This window comes from Parambassis ranga, chromosome 14, assembly GCF_900634625.1.
Source record: "Parambassis ranga chromosome 14, fParRan2.1, whole genome shotgun sequence".
In the NCBI taxonomy this organism is placed as follows: domain Eukaryota; kingdom Metazoa; phylum Chordata; class Actinopteri; family Ambassidae; genus Parambassis; species Parambassis ranga.
The window spans coordinates 21,720,510-21,744,494 of NC_041034.1; positions in this window are offsets into that span (position 1 = coordinate 21,720,510).

Here is a 23,985-nt window from a genome sequence, read left to right on the forward strand (position 1 = left end):
TTAATATGCTGGTTCGAATCCCATGAGGAACAAAGTGCAGCGAAACCTGCATGCATGCTTGCTTTTTTGGAGGCTTTGAGTATGTTATGAGACGTGCAGAAATCGGACCCAAATGCAGACAGGGGTAATTTAAACAAAGGGTGCGCTTTAATGAAAGCAAAAACCAGTCCAGGGTACAAGAAAAAAACAAACTAAACTATGACTTGAACAACTGAAAGGTACAAGAGAAAAGGAGAATAAAAGAAACAACAAACCGGGGAGAAGTAATCCATGGGAGGACGGGAGGAGACCAAGAAGACGATGAACACGGCACGGGGAGTGACAAACACACACAATGAACTGACAAAGACAAAGGGGAGCACAAGACTTAAATAGGAAAGAGACAGCACAGGTGAAAACAATTAGGGAGGAGCTGACAATCAGGGAGGAGGAACAGAAGGAGAGAGGGAAGGACTGAGGAGCAGAGAACAGGAGGAGGAGGAACAAAAGGAGAGAGGGAAGGACTGAGGAGGAGGAAGGAAAAACACTGAAAACTAAATAACAAAATAAACAATATAATAACATGACAATGAGCAAAACCCAGGCTCATGACAGAGTAATCCATTTCTAATCTGATCTGTTTTGTGAAGTCTTTCTCTAAAATCTGATGGTTTAGGTATACAGTGAAACAGAAATATGATTTTTTGTGGTTAAAATCATTGTGGCACAGAGGTAGAAAGTAACAGATATAAACCTACCAACCTAGGTAACACTTTATTTTACGATGTCGCTATTAGAGCGTACCTACCTATAGAAAATGAGGTCACATGTCTGAGGAGCCATTTAAAGCTGATGGTCGAGGAAAGTGTTAATAAGTCATTTGTTTTTATACCCTGCTAGCTGATCTCAGAAAAAGGGGTCAATCAGAAGTATTGCAAAACCTGGACACACTTGAAATTAAGAACAATGTTAAGTGCAATCATGAAAAGTTTTATAAACTGCTGTAAATTATGACTATGCTGTAGCTCAGTTGTATTAACTGTCACATCACATCATGATTTTGCAGCCGTGCTATTATTCATTATGAGCAGAGGAGTGAATGGCAGAAAAGGACAAAGGAGGACGACTGTATCTCCAAGTAAAAACAGTTTCTGCCATTTGGCATTTGGGTGATGTTGTCATCTGCTCAGTGTGTACTCCCTCAATTCATCAGACATAACTTCTGCCTGTATTTCCATCAGCGGCCAAGCACTGCTTCCCTTCTCATGGAGTCTTTAAAGGCCACATTTATTATGAGCCTCCAGCTATGTCCAGTGGCCACGTTCTGAAATGAACAATCAAATGCTGCAAAATCCCAAAAAGCATGTGGTTTACAATGTAATTGTCTCTTAGAGTCGACCTGTAATACTCTGTTCAAAATAAGAAGTGCTTGACCTTGGTGTTTTGTATTGTGTTGGAATCCTGTTTTAAGAGAACTTGAAGGGGTTTTTTACACATTTGCCACAAATATTCATTTTGACGCAAGGATAATGTGACTGGTCTTTAGACGTACAGCAGCACTGCCAGGGTTTGACTTCAAGCTTTTTCAGCCACTTGTCCTTCAGGCAAGTGTTTAAGGTGTTGTTCTTGTCTGCCGGCTATAGATTCCATAATGAGAGTAAATTCTTTGTGTATTTCTCCTCATTTTTGTGGCTAAAATTTAATAAATATATTTCATACTTAAACTACAAATTGTCAAACTATATTAAAATCTCAATGTGGGTGGCTGTCCCACCTGTCTTTAGGTGGAGCCAAATTTATTTAGGTCAGGTAAGGCACACAATGCCTTAGTAATCAGATGGGTTGGAAGGCTGTGTGGTTGCCACGCTAAAACGTTTTGGTCGTGTGGTTTTGACCTATTTTTGTTGATATTATAAGTTCTGTAATGGGCATTGTATAAGAAGAAAACAATGATTAAATTAAATGAACGTATGAAGTCGACGCTGCCTGTTGGATTCTTCAGCTATATCCATGGACACACGTCAAACAAAGCATGACACACACAGTCTAGGTGGCTTCTTTATTTTTTTCTTTATCTTTATAAGTTTTCAAAGCCTGCAAAAGCATATACTGATTTAAAGTCTCACTTGTCTCTTGTCAAGCAAATATTCATATGTGAGAGAGTGATGGAATTTCATCCATCCATCTTTGCCGTATTCACAAAGATTCTTAGAATCCACTCTTATCTTAGCCTAAATATTCTTAGTATGGACTCCTAGCTTAAAAGTAATTTAAGAACATTCTCAGAGTGACTCTGAGAAGGGAGCAGACTAAAAGTTTGATCTAGGTTAGGAGGCAGGTTTGACCCCGTTGCTAAGTGTGATACATGTCACGTTTTAGAAGATGAGATTGGTTGATAAAACATGAGAATACGTTCCTAATATATAAGCAGCATTGATTGGACAGTGACAGGGGCCATATGCACAAAGATTATTTGTTTCTGTTAGGAGTGAAATTCTAAGAACATTCATAGAATTATGACGTATTGACTCTTATATTTAAGCCTAAATCCTAGTAAAGATAAAAGTGATTCACAAGCCCTAAAAAGAGGTCTTAAGGTGAGAAAATGTTAGGAGCAGAGAGGAGGACTTCTAAGAGGCTTAAGAGTTCCCTAAACAGAGAGGACAAAGAGGGGAAGATAAGATAAGAGATAAGATAAGATAAAACTTTATTAATCCCGAAGGAAATTCTTGTGCCAGAGGTATCAAGTTACATTAAATGCAGTTAAGTACAGAGTATAAGAGTATAAGTGTCACTATAATCCAAAATAAGAGTACAGTACGCAGTATGAGCACAATATATGATACATAAGATAAGATAAGATAAGATAAAACTTTATTAATCCCGAAGGAAATTCTTGTGCCAGAGGTATCAAGTTACATTAAATGCAGTTAAGTACAGAGTATAAGAGTATAAGTGTCACTATAATCCAAAATAAGAGTACAGTACGCAGTATGAGCACAATATATGATACATGGATACAAATATGGAGATGTAAGGTGCTAAGTAAACATAGACAAGTGGAGGGAATGACAGTGATGCCTGACATGATTATCTAGCGCTTCTCCCTACAGAAAGGGGAGGAGTTATACAGTCTGATGGCCACTGGCAGGAAGGACCTCCTGTGGCGTTCTGTGCTGCTCCTCGGTAGTCTCAGTCTACCGCTGAATGTGCTCCTGTAGGACAGCAGTGTGTCGTGCAGGGGGTGAGACGTGTTGTTACGAATACTGAGGAGTTTCCTCAGTATCCTCCTCTCTGTCACCTCCACCACAGACTCCAGCTCCACTCCCAGTACCGAGCCAGCCTTCCTAATGAGCTTGTTGAGTCTGTTGGTGTCGGTCGTCTTCATCCTGCTGCCCCAGCACACTACAGCGTAGAAGATGACGCTGGAGACCACCGAGTGGTAAAACATCTGCAGCATGGTCTGGCAGACGTTAAAGGACCTGAGTCTCCTCAGTAGATACAGGCGACTCTGTCCCTTCCTGTATATTGCCTCTGCGTTTGTGGACCAGTCCAGTTTGTGGTCAATGTGGACACCCAGGTATTTGTAGCTGTCCACAATGTCCACGTTGGTACCCTTGATGCTGACCGGGTTTGGGAGTGTCTGGTGCTTCCTGAAGTCCACCACCAGCTCTCTTGTCTTTGTGACATTCAGCTGCAGGTGGTTCTGTCCGCACCACTCCACAAAGCTGTCCACCACACTCATATACTCCGCCTCCCGACCTCTGCTGGTACAGCCCACAATGGCAGAGTCATCCGAGAACTTCTGCAGGTGGCAGGACTGTGAGCAGTGTCTGAAGTCCGATGTATAGAGTGTGAACAGGAATGGAGACAGTACCGTGCCCTGGGGTGCCCCCGTGCTGCTCACTATCGTGTCCGAGACGGTGTTCCTCAGCCTCACAAATTGTGGTCGACCTGTAAGATAGTTAGTGATCCAGGTGACCAGTGGGGTCTCTACCTGCATGTCCAGGAGCTTCCTATTCAAAAGGGCAGGCTGCACGGTGTTAAACGCACTGGAAAAATCAAAGAACATGATTCTAGCAGTGTTACCTGCCTCCTCCAAGTAGGTGTGTGCTCTGTGCAGCAGGTAGATGATGGCGTCCTCCACTCCAATACGGGGCTGGTAAGCAAACTGCAGGGGGTCCAGCGATGGTTCCACAACAGCACGCAGGTGTTTCAGGACCAGCCTCTCCAGAGACTTCATCACATGTGAAGTCAGAGCAACTGGTCTGTAGTCGCTGTGTGTGCTTGGATGTTTGGTCTTGGGCACAGGAACAAGGCATGTTGTCTTCCACAGGGCAGGGACAGTCATCAGGCTCAGACTCAGGGAGAAGATGTGCTGGAAGACCCCACACAGCTGTGTGGCGCAGTCCCTGAGTACTCTGGGGCTGAGTCCGTCCGGTCCTGCAGCTTTTCCCGGTCGTAGGCGACTGAACTCCCTCCTCACATCCTCTGTGGTGATGGTAACTGTGGACACAGAAGAGCAGAGAGAGAGATCTGATGGGGGAGGGTGGGGGGTTGTTAATGGAAGGTGGGGTAAGGGGGGCAGGGTGATGTTATTGATGGGGAGGTGAAACTGGTTAGTATGGTTAGGGGGAGGGGGAGGAGGAGGAGGTACATTGTTGTTATAGACAGGTGTTAATGGTGCATCACAGGGAGGGGGAGGGTGGTCAGGGAGTGGACTATCAAACCTGTTGAAAAACAGGTTCAGCTGGTTGGCCTCCTGCAGATCTCCATCCATCAGCTGGTCAGAGATCCTATTGTGGCCGGTGATGGTTCGCATGCCACTCCATACCTCCCTCAAGTTGTTCCGGGCAAGTTGGCTCTCCAGCTTCCTCCTGTAGCTCTCCTTGCCCTCTCCAATCTTCTCCCTCACCTCTGCCTGGGCCCTCCTCATCTCCTCTCTGTCTCCACTCAAGAAGGCTGTCTTCTTTCTGTTGAGTGATGCCTTGATGTCCTTTGTCACCCATGGTTTATTGTTTGGAAAGCAGCGTATTGACCTGGTGGGGATTAGAGAATCTGTGCAAAAATTAACATATTCTGTGATACAGTCTGTGAGTGTGTCTACATCCTCACCGTGGGTGTCACAGAACACATCCCAGTCAGTCACCTCAAAACATCCCTGCAGGGTCTCCAGGGCTTCCGGTGTCCACCTCCGTACAGTTTTTGTGGTCACCGGCTGCCGCTGTACTGCTGGTATATACTGGGGTTTGAGATGGACTAGGCTATGGTCTGATCTGCCCAGGGGAGGGAGAGCTATGGAGCTGTATGCCTCTTTAACATTAGCATACAGTAAATCTAGAGTTTTATTTTCTCTTGTTTTGCAGTCCACAAACTGCTTGAAAGTGGGCAGAGTTGATTTCAGATTAACATGGAAACCTCCAAACTAAGAATGAGTGAGGTATTAAAACGCTGCGGATGCATCGTGACTTTTTGTAGTTATTTGTTTATTTTGTTTAGGCTATTCATTTTACACAACAGTGATATGCTTACACAGATATTCGGATTGCTGAAGGAAATTAAAAACATTCTCTGCCACTTGGGACAGCTGTTTACGGGAGGCGCACCTCCTGAAAATAATCCATTAGGCTTTAATGGAATATGTTGTTATGCTTCATGTAAACTTTTTGCAAAATACGTGCATACAGCCATCACCTGTACGAGCAGATCCCCGTGTATGTGCAGCGATCTCCCCTCATCTTACATTGCAGACGTACCACCACTTTTCTCACAACTGTCAAAGTGCGCAAAAGGAAGCGCTGATGTCCAACTAACGCCTCCATGTAACAGACAGCAATCACAGAAAGGTGATGCTTTGTCATTGACTTTCATCCAGTCATCCACATTCAAAGATTGCTTTTCCTTATCCCACTATGACCTTGTTTTTTTTCTGTTTAGGTGTTAATGATGGTGTTCATTTAGCTTTTCTGTTTGTACGTCCCATTATCTTTAGGCGATTTCACAGTTCGGGCACAGATGTTGACTCCAGTATCTTCCCATTTGTTCCTGATTTTTTTTGTTGTGCATTTTCTGTTTTCAAGACATTTTGCCTGTATTTTTCTGTCTTGACGCTTTGATGTGTGTGTCTCTCTTGTTGGAGCCATAATACATGTCAATCTACTTGGTGGAACAGCTCTCCAAGGTACAGATTAACAAACAGACCTAATCTGGTGCAGGTGGGAAAGGAAATTGAATGGGTGATTCCATAATTTTTTCCTTGGAATCGAGTAATTCCATTTATTTGTTACTGACCACCACAATTTTTTTTCTTGATTTCCTTTAATGTTTTGTAAAGCCAGCAAATTGCCATTTGAAATCAATTTAGTTTTGTGTCATGTCTGTGATCTACCTTTTTTCTAAAAAACCCATCCTCGGAAGCCTTTCATTATACAATAAAAACTACAATGAAATGAACCCTGAGGTGTTTTACATTACTAAGAGCAGTCTTGGATGGTATTTATTGATTCATTAAAACTTTATATAAAATCGTGAAAGTGTGTGAAAAGAGTGTGCGCTCCAGCCAGAGCACCATTTCTTCCTGCGGGACAAACTGTATGAGAGAAAACAACGGATTTACAGACGTGAACACTAATACAAACATTATTTTTGCTCTAGTTAAACAGCTGGATGTAGGGTTAAAATGCAGCTGGAACTGATTGTGGCTAAAGCTGGAGGACAACGGTGGGCAAGAGGTGTCCTTTCGTCTAGGGGATGTTTTCAACAAAATCAACAGGCAAGGATTTGCCAGATGTGTTCTCTGCCACAAATATATCAATTAGCAAACAAAGGCAGCCATGCTCTGCAGGCTCAACGTCAGATGGAGATTCCCAAGAAGAAGGTGGAGATGATCGCTTCCACACATATGCTGTTTGAAATCACTCCCTAATCACTATATAGGGACCTACAGTATATAGTGCCTTCGCCATTTTGTAGTGCTGTCAAAATTCTAAGTGAAAAATTATAGACCCCATAGACAGAGTACACTAGCACTTTGAGATGTTTATTAAATTTATTATTATTATTATTATTATTATTATTCACAATTAAACACTATCTTTACATTAATTGCATACTTTGTGTATTAGGCAATGGTTATATAGCACCATTCATACTGCCAGAGAGGTGGGGGCCAGCTGTTCAGAAAGACCTTCTACAGCATCCCTGGTTAAATTAGCTAACCTAAGAACATTATAATGCACATAATTAATTCTGTCAACATTTTTATTAGGAGTCCCTGGAAAAAGAGCAGAGAGGATAGGAATGTTTTCAAACCCTGCTGCAACCTGGTCAGCCAATTTGAATTCATCTGGAATGCCTCTTGGAACCCCTATTGCATCTATGTAGGTGGGACTGCCTAAGGATAAATCAAAGTGGCTTGCGTAACGTTTTGTGATGACATGGCGCCGCCATCTGCGAGTCAGCGCCGCATTTCCTTGTTGTTGGGATGGTGCCCTGGTAGCTTTCTCACCTACTATCTGCAACAGAGACATCAATCCAACCATAGAACACAAACCCCTTCCGTCTACTCGTAGAAAAACAAACAAATGAGGCCCCCCACAGTAATAATATAAATCCGCTCTAGCCTTTGATCCTAAAACCGAGGTATTACGTTGCACTACCGTCTCACACCATGATACATCAATATTTCCATAATTAACCGTTCCTGTGCCTGTCATGTTGAAACATGTGTAATTACCAGTACCCTTCCACGGCCTGAAGGGTCCAGTTTTAGTTTGCTCACTAATTGGTGGGAATAAAGAAGACAACGTGGTACAATTTGGTGGAGAGACTTCACGAGTCATGGCCATAATACAACCAAATCCAAATGCATCATCTGGCTCAGTGTACAAGTGGTGTCGCGCTGATGCACAGGCAACACAATCTGACATATTTTGCTCCCTCACCTGTTTCACCATCCATCTGAGCCAAATATTATCCTCCTCATAACCAGTAGACAATGCTAATACATGAATGGGGTAAACATAGTGTAATCATGAACTACGATGTCCTTCTGAGGAGGGGAAGTTGGCGATGGATTAATCAGTGCCGGTGTATCAAGCAAATTAATCTTAATCAATCCTACAGGATCCCTACCGGACACGTCTACTCCCACGACAATATAAAAATCATCAGATTTGGAGTCCCAACATTGGCCAGGCACTCCAGAAGGTTTAACATAAGGGTTTTGCTCCAGGCCAATAATTGATAGCATAATGGGGTTCTGTGTGTGGCTCCAATCCCTTTGTATACGGAAAAACCCACTTAACAAGATCCACCCATCTGAGGTTGTTTTAGCTGTGTTAGGTGCCCAATTTGTTGCCTGCCATACATGTTCCCATAAGGAACACCATCTCCAGGCCCCTGGCCACCCTAACCCAAAAACATAGATGTTATACTCTCTCCACGATGCATTATGTCCTCCGCAGTTGATTACTGCACACAGATCAAAAATATAAGAGGACTCTGCACCCTTATAATAGTCTAACTCTATACCCCTTTCTTTTCTCACACATGCATCTCCTCCTGTCCCTGGTGCTCTCCTCACTCTACGTATGCTGGACCCTGGGGAAAAAATCAAATCACTTCTCTTTTCACACACATAAACTCAGAATTACAACAAATCACCCAACACTCTCCACTTTCCCCACAGTTCCATCTTGTCAGTCTTGATAACAGGAACCAAAACCTCTGCTCCTGAAGCTTCAAACCTTCCTCTTGACAACTGCTCACTCGTGTCGGCTGTAATTCACCGTCTCGTCTCTTCAACCAGTAGGGTAGACTACCTACTGGTCACATTCCTGCGTTTAAGGGATTATTCTGCACCATGTATTTTCTCCTTGTCCTGCTCCGTCTGAATGTCGGCTAGCGTCCGTCCTGGCTCCAAGGCCGGGGTGCACTGGCTCCAATGATACCAGGTGTCTCCTTTCCCTTTCAGCCGCACCGCATAGGAGGTGCGCTCCACCACCTGGTAAGGGCCTGTCCACCTTGGCTCCGACCACTTCTTCTTTATCACCTTCAGGAGGACCCACTCAGTATGTGGCGTGTCCTCATCTGGTCTCAGTTTCTCCTTTCACCTGTGATATAAATACTCACACCAAAGCTTAAAATTCATTATATTATGGTTTATATTACTACCATACTGCTCACTTCTTCAGTCTCAGCGTCCACCCAATCCAAGAGGCTGTCAGCCTGTAAGAAACTCATAATATGTGAATTATGTGGCCTTATTAACTGAACATCATATACACTTTAATACAATAAAAACACTTGAACCTATATAAATTTGGTCTGTGCACAGATTTTAGCCAATTTTTGTTTCTAATTTTGGTTCATCCTTTCCACTTTTCCCTGTGACTGTGGGTGATATACTGCACCATAAAGCCTGCTCCACCTTTTCTAGGTCTGCACTCTTGAAGTGAAACCCATTATCAGATCAAACACTGTCCTTCTTCTTTGCAGGCCACGCTTCTGGCCACCCTGTGAATGAATCTACTGACATCCCTGGTGCTTCACCATGTCTATATAATTAATAACTATTTCCTGTCCATGTACAACTGGGAGTGGAAAACTTCCCATGTCTGACTTCACTATGTGTTTGAAATTATACTCATACTTATTTTACACTCTTTTACTCAATTCCTGGTCATCCCTGCCATAAATGGATACCACCAATGTGTCAAATTCCTCAACATTTATTTCCCACATATCCAGGCCCATGCGCCTCATTTAAGACACTCTTCCTGAGCCCTGGTGGAAGCACTGGCTTCCCTTCTGGGGAATACATCGCATACATCTTGACTCTCTCTTGACTCTGCCCCCTCTACACCCAGACCATCTTTTCCTGGGAGAAGTTAAAGACCTGATGAGCTATTTTCTGCACCATTTTAATAATTCCTGCTGCATGTCTGGTGCATTCTAACTGTTGTTTAACAAAGTTAAACAACAGTTAGAATGGTTTTCTAAAACAGAACACCATGCACATCTCCATCTGTTTCAGAAACATTAAGTAAAATGAACTAAGTAGTCTAGGAGGGCTAAGCCAACAGCACATGGCAGAGACTCCTTCAAGTCAATGAATGACTGCTCTGCTACCTGAAATAACAATTTATGTGGATACTAGAAGAGCCAGATTAGTGTGGAAATTGAGGCTCTGAAAGAGACAAGAGTACAGTGATACAAAAACTTACATCTAGAAATTATGTGGTAGTGTAGCTAACAGCTCCTGAGCCTTATGATCAGTCATTTGCCTGCTATACCATCTGTCTATCTGTTTGTGTTAAAAAACATGGAATCATCTACTTTGTGAATGGTAATCTAATAAGGTTTAAGGATGAAGAATGCTTAACACCTGTCCGCTGTGATAGCTGCCTATCAGAAGTAGCTTTACATTTCTTGACCATGGAGCCTAATTCTATAGCTTGATATTTTGGATGAATGGCTAATGAAACATGTGGCACACATTTTGAGCCACTTAAACTATTCTGGTGTAAACTATACTTCAGCAACTACTCGTTCCTCAGCCACAAACAAATTATCTACTATGATGGACCAATTTCGTCCCTCTAATAAGGAAGAGAACATCTCCTGGTAGAGAGATCCTCATGCCTGTCAGAGAAGAGTGTAACATACAGAGGGTCTGTGGCAGCCTATAGGATCGGAGAGACGTTATCCAGGGTTTCCACTGCTGGAAAAGACTGAGGAGACTGCCCCCCTGAGGAAACTCAGGCAGGAGGCGAATCCAGTAGATATCTGCACATGTCATCTGTATCTTAGTGGTGTCATCAGCCACTATCCAGTTACTCCAACACTCAGGGAGCAGGCAAAGTTCTGTTCATCAGTGAATGTCACTGTTAGTCTGTCTGGGGAGCACATAATGGAGGTTCCATTTTTGATCAACAAGTCTCTGCCCATCACATTCACTGGTGATGAGCTGGAGCAAATGAAACAATGTCTGTGCTGGTCTGCTAATGCAGTTTCACAAGTTTTGTGAATGACAGATGTTGAAGTTCCCCAAAGAAGATGATGTGAGATATCAGTGTGATCCTTGGATGCCATTTCCCTGGGGAGGATACCAGGGAGCCCCTTGTGGACAATATAGGGGTTGCACTCTGTAGGGACAGTCTTTTTCCCAGTGGCCAGGTTTTCCACAATAGAAGCAGTCACCCCCACTCATACCGCTGTATCCACCCCTTCCATGCCCCCCTCCCCTACGGCCACCCCTCTTCCTCCAGTTACCTCCTCTATGACTTTGGCACCACCCATCACGATAGTGGGTGCGGGTGACCCAAGGTGGGGTTAAATACATATCAGGTTCTCCCACAACTGGGGACTGTGGCTGAGGTGGGAGAGTGGGCTGAGGCTAAACTACCATCTGTGATGCAAGGGTGTATTTCTTCGTTTTCCTCTGATATGCTGCTTCCTTTCTAGCTTGAGCTAACTGCAGCTTTAATAATTGTGTCTGCAGCCCTTTCATCTCCATGGTCTCTGTGTCAGTGTTGTCAGTGTGTAGATTCATATGGTGTACAACATGTCTCTCCCAAGCAACAGAATCACTTCCTGGTAAATCAGGGTCATTTTCCGGGCCTGCTGAAGCAACAGGGGAAGCCTCTCCTCTGTTGCCTGTCTATACCAGTGCTGCTGGGCACCAAGTTGACTAGAGTTCACTCCTGTCTGTCTGTCTGTTACTCGCCCCCTCCCATCAGGGACAGTCATGATGGGGTACATCCCAGGAGGTGGGGTCTGAGATAGGGCAGCGGCTACTGTGGAGGCGGGCGAATAAGGAGGTGGTATCTCCGCCTCCTGAGTTCCCTCGCTCTCTACTTCCTGTTTACAGTTTTTTCTGATTGCTTAAGCACATTTCTGTAACTATTGGCTATTTGAGCAAAACTCTACACACAAATAAAAAACCTTACACCAAATCAGCAAAACATTGTAGATCTCTTGCAAAAGCTAATAAATCTTGCTTAACTCTTCAAACCTTTGTAAAAATGGTATTTTTGTACCATACAGTTAACACAAACCATCATATTACTAAGCACACAATGTGCCAACTACACACTGATGGTATTAACTGAAAACACATCTTTACAGCATTTATTCTGCCTCAGGATCACGCCTCTCTGCTGGGTGAGGCCACAGGACTTCATCCACATCACATGCTATGTCCTCCCTAGCAAGGCAATGGGGAAAGAATCCTTTAGCATGCCGAACCCAGCCCTGGCAAGATTCCACACTGATGTGCTCCAGTCATTGCTTGAATTAGGTTTTCCTGTGTGTAAGGGTTATGGTCATACACTTTCCATCTCCATGCCGAGAAAAACTCATCGATAGGGTTTAAGAAGGGAGAGTATGGTGGAAGAAAGACATTAATAAAATGCTGCTCATTTTGAAACCAGTCGCGTATTCTCGGACCTTGGTGAAAGCTCACATTGTCCCAAATGACAACACACATGGGATGCGCCGCCTGCTCGCGCTCCCTCTGCTCAAGCAGAGCACCCCGTAGACCATCCAGGAATGTTAGTAGCAGTTCGGTGTTGTATGACCCAACAGTAATATGACTGTTGAGAACCACATAGCTGCTGATGGCAGCACAGATGGTTACATTTCCACCACCCTGGCCAGGCAGTTCAATAATGGCATGTTGACCTATCACGTTGCAACCTCTTCTTCTCCTTTTGGCTAGATTGAATCCAGCTTCATCCATGAAAATGTATTCATGAGGCATAGCCATTGAGTCAAGCTCAAAGATTCTCTGTCCACAGTGAAAACTACATTTAGTTCCATAAATGACACACATATTGACATTGTAGCTCTTTCACTCTGTCACTGTTTTCCTCAAATGGTACCCAATAAACTTGTTTCATCCTTATCTTGTTGCGTTGCAGGACACGATCAATAGTTGACAGACTCACACTATTTATTCCCTCGAAATGTACGTTGTCTTCTACAATCTGCTGCTATATTTCATGCAGTCGGATTGCATTGTTCTGACGGACCATATCCACAATAAGTGTCTCCTGGTGTTGTGAGAACATGCGTGTCCTCTTCCTCTTCCACCTCTTCCTCTGTTCTGCTCCATTGTTGGATGCCATTTGCATTTGACTAGGCTGTTTTCTAATTGTGTGCACTGATTGGACACATGTGTTTTCAATTTTGAGTGGTAGTGTCTAAAGGATAAGAACAGTGTGTTAGTTGTGTTTAACTTCTGTAGCCTGTGTGCACCATTCTGGGTACAAGTGTATGACACTGCAAATTTGTGTTCTGTGTTTGAGAATGTGTTTAGAGTTTTGGTAAATGGGCGATTCAGATTTGCAAATTGTGTCCTAAACAGATGAATAGTGTTTAAGATTTTGACAACAGTGTGATTGATTTGATAAAAGAGTTTTGGCAGTTGCCAGTTTAGTGTTTACAATGGGATTTAGTGTTTTAGCAATTCAGAAAAACTGTAATTCTGTGGAGTAACAGTTTCAGATTTACATGTACAGTATTGTTTTTTTTCTCATTAGAGTATGGTACACCTACAAAACTTAGTGTGAGGGAACTGTACAAACCATTCTCATCAATATGTCCTTATGATGCTTGCTACAGTGTAGCAGCTCAGGCTGAACCCGTTGGCAGCTTCCCTCAGGGCATTCCATGGTTGATCACATGATCCACTATTGTAGCTCTGATGACATCAGTAATTCTATTTCTTCTTACTCTTCCTCCTTCCTCTTCACCTCCTCGTCCTCTTCCTCTAAATTCACCTCCTAGTCTTCGTCCTCCTCCTCTTCCTCCTGCTTCCTCATGTTCTCATCCTCCTCTAATTCTCACTCTTCTTAGTCTTCTTCTCCCTCCATTGTTCTCCACACTAAAGCTTACCCGTGGCTTATTTACAGAGCTCATGCTGATTGCAAAGTGAACTAATGATGTAAAACAGTTCTCACAAGTGACAGTGTAGCCAGACAGTTGGCAAAATAGTGTAAATACTAGCCATAAATGTGTGTAGTTTTACTAGGAGCGTGTTGATCATTTGGAAGTTGTGTGTAAAGCAGTGAGTTGTGTTTACAGTTCAGCAAAAAGAGTGCTGTGAAGTGGATTATATTTATACAATTGCAAATTGTGTGTTACAAAAGTGCAAATTGAGTGTAAAGCAGTTTTTCTGCTTTTAGTTTTGCAAACTCAGTGAGTGATTTTGCTATAACTATTAATAGTTTTAGAAATTGTGCTATAAGAATCATTGATAGTGTTTAAGCAATCAGAAAAAACTGTAATGTCAGTGGTACTACCAGACTCCTTACAATTATCATCTATGCAGCACAGATATGCCTGATATAGAATCTTACGTCTCTCCTCATCAGCCTTCACTGCCTTCTTCAACTCAACTGTCTCTAATACTAATAATCTAATAATCTCCTCCTTTCTCTCTCTCTCTAATTTAACTTTATTCTCCGCTATTGCAATCACACTTTTTAGCGGCTTTTTATCATCTCCTTTCACTCCCTGTTCTGTCACCACTTCACAAACCACTGCTTGCATTTCAGCAGCTGCCTTCTGCTTGTTGTCCGGACCTGCCTGTCCGAGACAACGGCTTAACATCTTACCCATCTGTTCATCAATTGTCTTCCATTTAGACATGATTACCACTTGCAAATTCCTTCTGTACATTAAAATTTAATTTCTAAAAAATGTATTTCTTCTGTCCCTCACTGTGACTCTGGCAACAGAGTCACACACCTTCACTTAGACACACTCTCACACAACCAACTTCCCACGTACACTCTGCACAACCTCACTTCTCTGCCGACGCAGAATCAGTTTTAAACACAATAATTCTCCGACAGTGCGGAGTACATAAAACAACCACGACAAAACAAGACAAGACAAAACAAATCAACGGTTTATCTTTCTCTCAACAATACAGCACTTTCTCAACAATTTACTTAGGCCTACACACACACACTCAGTTTTCTGACGGGACGGAGTAAACACCTTTCCTCGACGGCGCAAGGTCAAAACAATTTAACACAATTTTCAAGTACATAAAACATAACTTAAACAATAGGCTATATATTCTCTTCTCTTTTCTCTTGATCCTTTTTTTGTCTTTGTATATTTTGTGATCACAGTGACACTGTTGCTGTGTGACCCTGTTTTTTTATTTTTATAAGGTTTAGGCGGTCATCACAGTCATTTCAGGGGTCACCACATCCCACGGGCTTTCAACCGAGCTTATCTATGCCCGCGTCCAAACATAGTCGGGGCTGCAAAACCCAATGACTAATGTATTAACCCTCTTTTTTTTGTCTTTGGCTTTATTTGGTTAATACTCTTACCAGTGTCACTTTTTCTCTCTTTTTCTCGTTTTGTTTTTGTTGTGTGTTTTTTTTTTTGTGGACTTACAATTTGCCTCTTACAATTTTAACTTTAAAACACCATACCAGTCACAGTGACTACTTAATTTAGAGTGTCAAATATGCAGAATTTGATTAAACAGGTTTCTGCTTACCTTGTTTGTTGTTGGCTAGTGTAGAAGTATATAAAGGTTACTTACGCAATGACATGATATAGACCACATATGTATTTGATTATATACGCTTACACTTAGAGAAAAACATATCTATAACTCTTACAAAGAGTTAGGGAGGAACCCTTTTTGTGGTGAAGGTGGACGTAAGATAAATCATCCAACATAGGAGGAAAACAGAGTGTTTCACAGTCATAAATAACATTATTATAATTAGTAGGTGTGGATAAAAGGGCAACATGTCCCAATATGGGAATACCAACGAGGGTCTTGAAGAACTGTTTATCTATTATGCAAATGTACCTCCACTTTTCAATAAAAATAGCCTGTGTCCAGGGAGGGGCAGAACACTTATGGACGGGAGTGAAGCAGACTGAAAGGCCTGTGGTCACTAGGTGTTCTCCCTTTGCAAAGGCGAAACTACAAAACCCAGGGTATTTTCTTTCACTCAATGTTCTGAATACAGAAGACGGAATCTGACAATCCGGGGTGACCAGGGAAGGTCATGACATTTTGGGGGCCCATCCGGGATAGAAGGTAATTATATTCTTCTCAGATCCGTCAATTGAACACAGGGGTTGATTACGAACAGACAGAGGACACGTGGCGCGCCAACAATAAGGTGAGCAGACCTTTTATATCTGCATTGACTACTCTAAAGTAGTAATCTGCCTGTAAATTATACGAACATTGACTGAAAAAAAAAGAAAGGAAAAAAAGAGGTTAAAGAATTCTTGTAAGAGTAAAGATAAAGAATAAGAGAAAGGAAAAAGGAAAAAAAGGGGTTGCAAAATCCTGAGTGTGGCGACTCCACCGGTGCTCTGACGAGAGGCCAGAAAAGCTGGGTTTGAGTCCCGGGGCTTGAGGAACCCTAAATCACTAAAAAAAGAGAGAGGAAAAGAACAAGAACAGGCAAAACACATGGTATGAATGTTGGAATGACTGGAAACTGAAACGACCGCACTAGTTAGGTGGAAGTTGTAGTAAGTCTACAGGCTTCCAAATTACAGACGTATAAGATTCTGGTGTCGTGGAAGAGAGGCTAGTCTCAAATCCACTGGACTGAGTACTAGGGACATAGCGTGCCATATTTCTCAGTCGGCCTGAATCTAGGACAGTGAGGAACACTGTTATGACTGTGAGCCATCTAAAAGAGAGATGGCAAGAACAGATAAACTGTGAGTAGTCGGACCGGCTACAAGAACAGAGGAAAGTCCTGTGAGTTCAAAAGCACCCCTACTGAGACACACAGCTGAGAGTGAAGCTGTAACACACACACATATTGAGCGCTCGGGTAATGCATGAATGAGAAATGTGGATGAGTGCCAGGGACGTGTGAGCTGAAGCAGCAGCACTGCTGGAAACCTAACTGGTGCTAACGTAAAGCAGTGGTCTGTTGAAGTAGGTTCACTCACGAACTGGATTAGTTTTTTTCTGATGTGTACATAGTTTGGTAGGGGATATAGAAACATTGTAACTGCAGTTTTGTAAATTTGAACTTAAACTATAGTTTTGTAATTCCTACGTGACCACGAGATTAAGACTTTAATGACTGACGACATGGACTTAAGTGTGCACAGAGACATGACTGACGATGGGTGGGGTCCGCACAGCCCACTAAAGACGGTAGAAAAACAGCTGACGGTCTTAGGCGACATACTGAACCAGACTTATGACTCTAAGACTGCAGCGGCAGAAGTGATTCTTATGAAGGATGCTGTAGATAAGTTTTGGCAGAAAGATGTTGTGAAAGTTGATGGTGAAAGATAGAGGAAGTTTGCAGAAGGAGCTTTGGAGAAAAGAGGGAGAAGCGAGGTTAGACAGAGAGAGGGCCAAGGAAAGTGCAGAGCAGTGTGGTTGGACTAAGAGAGGAAAATTTAGAAAAGAGCAGGAGAAGGTGGAGGAGCAAATAACTCAGTGGGCGAGATGGGCTTTGTTATGTCAGGGTGTAACTCACCTCATGACAGGAAAGCCCAAAGCAAAGAAAGGGAAAACAGAAAAGAGTAGCGACCCTCCCCCCTACACACAATCTAATATACTCCCCCTTTATATCCTTTGCCTAGTGGAGCATCCTGCCCCACCTTAAAATGGGATCTGAAACAGAGTCCAAGAGAATATATTAATCAAAGCAAAGACGCATGGATTAGACACAGGTTGTCATCCAGCTAAATCAGGCATTCAGTGGGTGTGGTACAGGACCGCTGTCCTAAACGGGGTCCCGGAGAACGTGAAAAATGCCATGGAAAGCAACCCAGACATGGCAGATTGTGATTCCAATGTGTGGGAGAGACATCTAAGATAAGATAAAACTTTATTAATCCCGAAGGAAATTCTTGTGCCAGAGGTATCAAGTTACATTAAATGTAGTTAAGTACAGAGTATGAGTGTACAAGTGTCACTATAACCCAAATCAGAGTACAGTACGCAGTATGGGCACAATATATGATACATGGATTTAGTGCATCATTTGACTCGTGCCCAGGATGCAGCACACACAGAAAGTAAGGATGTACAGGAATTACAGACTCAATTATTAAAAATGCAACTGGCTGAGGCCAGACAAAAAGCTAATGACAAAAAGAAAGACAAAATTAATAAAGTCATGGTGGCCACTGAGGGCTCCACTTCACCACCTGACACACCTTGGGTGCCACAGCTATCTTATCCTAATTATGATCAGCCGCCCACAGGGTCATACAGGGGCAAGGGATCAGGGAGGGGCAGCTGGGGAGGCCGGCGCGGAAGGGGTGGACAGCTGAGGGGAGACTTCAGTCATGACCGCTGCTACTACTGTGAGGAGCTCGGACACTGGATAAAGGACTGTCCATACATTATGGGGCAGTACAGCCGAGAGGGACAGCACAGTCGAGGGCTTGCAGCATCTGGTCCACAAGGGGCTTCTTTCCGCCCCGCTGGAGCTCCATGGAAGGGACAGTATCCTGTTTCCGGCTGGGAACAGGGAGGGGATAACACCTCCCGACAATGACACTCCCCACAGAGCAGCTCTGCTATCACAGTGATGGGCTTCTCTGGGGAGAAACAGACTCTGCCTATAACCACTCCAATGACTGCTCAGCTGGGACATCAGACTGTGTCACACTGTTTTGTATATTCACCCACAGTGCCTCTGAATATACTGGGGAGAGACTTGCTGATTATGCTTGGAGCATCTATTTTATGCAGCCCTGACGGGTTGACAGTGACACTGCCGGATGGCACCATGTTCCACTGTGATGCCTCTGACACAGGTGGACAGTATCTTGTGAGACCTGTAGCTGACCCTTGATGACCCTTTACATCCAAAACATCAGGCAAAATAATTAGGTGGCATGGTTAAACGTGCCATAGCTCAAACAGATTGGCAACCTACACCTACATGTTTCAGCTACTAATACTGTTACATTAGCACACGAACAGCTTGCCAGATATCATGGAAGAGAAAAAACAGACCACCTTCTTGCTCAGGCTTTGATTAATGACTTGCCGACACATATATGGGCAGAGGGCCCCACTGATGTGGGCTTAGTGATCTGTGGGCCTGTGACATTCCGGGTTTACACATCTGAACCTTTGTGGATTAGATTTGGCTAATGCTTTCTTTTGTCTTCCGCTGGATCATGAATGTAGAGATATTTTTTAAACTACGTTGCAAACTAGACTGGTCTCACACAGCCACTTAGAGACCTAGTCAGAGAACATGGCATGCGTAATTTAACAGCCCACCTAAATTGGACACAGGAAGCTGAACGCTCTTTTATTGAACTGAAACAATCTTTGGCTACAGCAGCAGAACTAGCCACGCCGGACTACACTTTACCATTCTATTTAGATGTCTCTGGAACGGATACCTGTGCAAATGGCATCCTGTTCCAGAGAAAAGGGGAAGAGAGAGTAATACTGATGTACATCAGTGTCCTCTTAGACAACATGGAAAAAGACACCCTTAGTGCACACAACATGCAGCAGGAATAGCTAAGCTAATTCAGAAAACTGAACACATGGTCATGGGACACCAGTTGTACGTACTCATAACACATAGTGTAGTCGCATATGTAAACTCAGAGACATTCACATACACCCCACTGAGACAGAGGAGAATGAGCAAGATTTTGGAAGCACCAAACATTACCTTCACACATGATGGTATAAACATGGCAGAGCAGATAGGAGCTGGAGAGCCACATACATGTGCAGAGAGGGTAATCAGAGACAAAAAGTCAGAATGGATTTACAGGCCACACCACTAACAGAGTCTAGAAATCTGTTCACAGACGGGTGCTGTTTCAGACATGACACAGAAGGACTCAGAGCGGCATACGCAGTTGTTGAAGACACACGGGAAGAGATGAGAACGCTAAAAGCAGAAAGACTGGAAGGACAGCAGTCAGCACAGAGAGCAGAGGTGAGAGCAGTGATCGAAGCACTCAAAATAGGGGAAGGACAACACATCAATGTTTTCACTGATTCAGCATATGCAGCAGGAGCAGTACATGTGGAGTTGGGCCAGTGGCTGAGAGTAGGATTTCTTACTGCAGATAACAAACCCATAAAACATGAGGCAGAAATGAGAGAACTTGCAGAAGTCCTGTTGTTGCCTAGCAAGGTAGCTGTAATAAAATGCAAAGGTCATGGAACAGGCGCTGACAGGATCACCAGAGGAAATAATGCAGCAAAGCAGGCAGCAGGCTATGTTGAACAGATGATTTTGATGTGTTCAGAAACGGACTTACCTCCCCCTGTTGACTGGAATGACTTAACACAACTACAAAACAAAGCCTCTCCACAGGAAAAGACTTTGTGGAAAGCGTGGGGGCAACTGACACAGGAGGAGTATGGAGGGGACCGGACGGACGACCCATACTGCCACCTGGATTGAGACAAACTGCCATGGAAGAAGCACATGGGGTAGGCCATGTGGGGTGTCGTGACAAAGTGTCATTAAATTTCTGATTAACACCTACATCCCTAGACATGGTTTTCCTGAAAAAATCAGATCTGACAATGGAACACATTTCAAAAATAAAGACCTCCAGCAGGTGGAGGCTATGTTGGGACTGAAGCATGCTTTTGGTACTGTTTATCATCCACAGTCTCAAGGAAAGGTAAAACAAAAATTGGCTAAAATCTGTGCACAGACTAAATTTATATGGGTTCATGTATTAGTATTGTATGGATGTTCTGGTAATAACGCCATATAATCTACACCCTAGGAGCTTCTTACAGGTCGACAGTTTCCTGGACCAGCTGGCCGGCTGACACTGAAAGAGTATGTAGTATGATATTAATATAAACCATAATGAATTTAAAGCTTTGGTATTAGTATTTAGCCGAGTGGGTACTCCTGAGGGTCATCAAAAGGAAGTGGTCGGAGCCAAGGTGGACAGGTCCCTATCAGGTGACGGAACGCACCTCACACGCAGTTCGGCTGAGAGGAAAGGGGGACACCTGGTTGCACTGGAGCCAGTGCGCAGCTGCAGAGGAGCCTCAATGATCTCTACAGGACGTCCACGCTGATCTGAGGGCGCAGAAGTCTGAATCGGCTGATTCAGATACGGATCCTGTCACAAAAGGGGCAGAATAATCCCCTGACAGGAATCCAGGATCCCGGGTAGTCTAACCCCAGGGATCTGAAGAAAGAAAACACATTCTGCGGGACTGGAGGACCCGAGAATCAGGCAGGGCGCTGGACGACGAGGCAGATGGACAGGAACACATGAACTGATGACCTTCCCTGGTCACCCCGGAGTGTCAGATTCCGTCTTCTGTATTCAGAACATTGAGTGAAAGAAAATACCCTGGGTTTTGTAGTTTCGCCTTTGCAAAGGGAGAACACCTAGTGACCACAGGCCTTTCAGTCTGCTTCACTCCCGTCCATAAGTGTTCTGCCCCTCCCTGGACACAGGCTAGTTTTATTGAAAAGTGGAGGTACATTTGCATAATAGATAAACAGTTTGTCAAGACCTTCGTTGGTCTTCCCATATTGGGACATGTTGCCCTTTTATCCACACCTACTAATTATAATAATGTTATTTATAACTGTGAAACACTCTGTTTCCCTCCTATGTTGGATGATTTATCTTACGTCCACCTTCACCACAAAAAGGGCTCCTGGAATGTAAACATCCTCCCTAACTCTCTGTAGGAGTTATAGATGTGTTTTTCTCTAAGTGTAAGCGTATATAATCAAATACATATGTGGTCTATATCATGTCATTGCGTAAATAACCTTGTATTCTTCACAATTCCCCCTTTTGGACTCTACTAGAGTCCAACACCCAAAGAAAACCATGACAAAGGTTATATGTATCAAAAATAAATCAAAAGTAAAAGATCATGAGCAATCAAACAGTAAACATGTGTTCAAAGCTAATAAAAAGTTAGTCAGAGAAGCTGGCACCACCTGTAACAAAGGTCTGGGTCCCAAGCAGACCACACAATCAACTTGGAATGAATTAGCTGCATATTCAGCTAATAAAAGCCAATTATTCCTGTAGCCAGTGACTCCTGTAGCAACCTGAAACCATTGATCAGTAGACAATCCTTCTGTTCCTGATACAATAACAACCCCTCCTGAATTAGCATTATTCTTACCAGTCACTAAGCTCCCCTGCACTGCTGAACTCTCTGGGATTGTGGAGGTGGTCGTGTTAGGCAGACTATGTGTTCGCCAAAATCCCACCTTCCAACAGGGGTCATGACCTACAAACACAGCACAGACAAGGAACCATGTGCCATTCTGTGTTTCGGGAAGTATTAGTGGAGTTAGTGCATGGATCAAATAGTACAGTGTGTTGACCCATCTGTAGCAACACATAGACCGTCAGGAGGAATAGAACCACAACCATGATTATAACCAATAGGATAATATAAAAGTAATATAAGTAACAAGTAGAACAGTATAAAGATTAATATAAAAATTAATATGTAGCATTACACCTCTGTCCAGGGAACTCGCAGTGTAACCAGTTATACACCATAGTATGTGGGGGTATTTTGATTGGTCGGTCTTTCCCCGCCCCCAGATACTCCTAACAGCTCAAATGTAATGAAAATTGTCCTACAGTAAGAATGTTCAAAATTGTGTTTTATGTGTTCCTGTCCGTCTGCCTCATCGTCCAGCACCCCGCCTGATTCTCTGGTCCTCTCGTCCCGCAGAATGTGTTTTCTTTCTTCGGATCCCTGGGGTTAGACTACCCAGGATCCTGGATTCCTGTCAGGGGATTATTCTGCCCCTTTTGTGACAGGATCCGTATCTGAATCAGCCGATTCAGACTTCTGCGCCCTCAGATCAGCATGGACGTGCTGTAAAGATCATTGAGGCTCCTCTGCAGCTGTGCACTGGCTCCAGTGGAACCAGGTGTCCCCCTTTCCTCTCAGCCGAACTGCGTGTGAGGTGCATCCCGTCACCTGATAGGGACCTGTCCACCTTGGCTCCGACCACTTCCTTTTGATGACCCTCAGGAGTACCCACTCGGCTAAATACTAACACCAAAGCTTTAAATTCATTATGGTTTATATTAATATCATACTACATACTCTTTCAGTGTCAGCCCGCCAGCTGGTCCAGGAAACTGTCGACCTGTAAGAAGCTCATAGGGTGTAGATTATATGGCGTTATTACCAGAACATCAATGCAATACTAATACTTGAACCCATATAAATTTGGTCTGTGCACAGATTTTAGCCAATTTTTGTTTTAGGTTTGATTCATCCTTTCCACCTTTCCTTGAGACTGTGATTAAACAGTAAAAAAAAATAAACAGTACCAAAAGCATGCTTCAGTCCCAACATAGCCTCCACCTGCTGGAGGTCTTTATTTTTTAAATGTGTTCCATTGTCAGATCTGATTTTTTCAGGAAAACCATGTCTAGGGATGTAGGTGTTAATCAGAAATTTAATGACAGTTTGTCACGACACCCCACATGGCCTACCCCATGTGCTTCTTCCATGGCAGTTTGTCTCAATCCAGGTGGCAGTATGGGTCATCCATCCGGTCCCCTCAATACTACTCCTGTGTCAGTTGCCCCCCTCACTTTCCACAAAGTCTTTTCCTGTGGAGAGGCTTTGTTTTGTAGTTGTGTTAAGTCATTCCAGTCAAGAGGGGGAGGTAAGTCCGTTTCTGAACACATCAAAATCATCTGTTCAACATAGCCTGCTGCCTGCTTTGCTGCCTGATCTGCTGCATTATTTCCTCTGGTGATCCTGTCAGCGCCTGTTCCATGACCTTTGCATTTTATTACAGCTACCTTGCTAGGTAACAACAGGACTTCTGCAAGTTCTCTCATTTCTGCCTCATGTTTTATGGGTTTGTTATCTGCAGTAAGAAATCCTACTCTCACCTACTTTTCATCTCTGATTACCATTACCCTCTCTGCACAGGTATGTGGCTCTCCAGCTCCTATCTGCTCTGCCATGTTTATACCATAATGTGTGAAGGTAATGTTTGGTGCTCCCAAAATCTT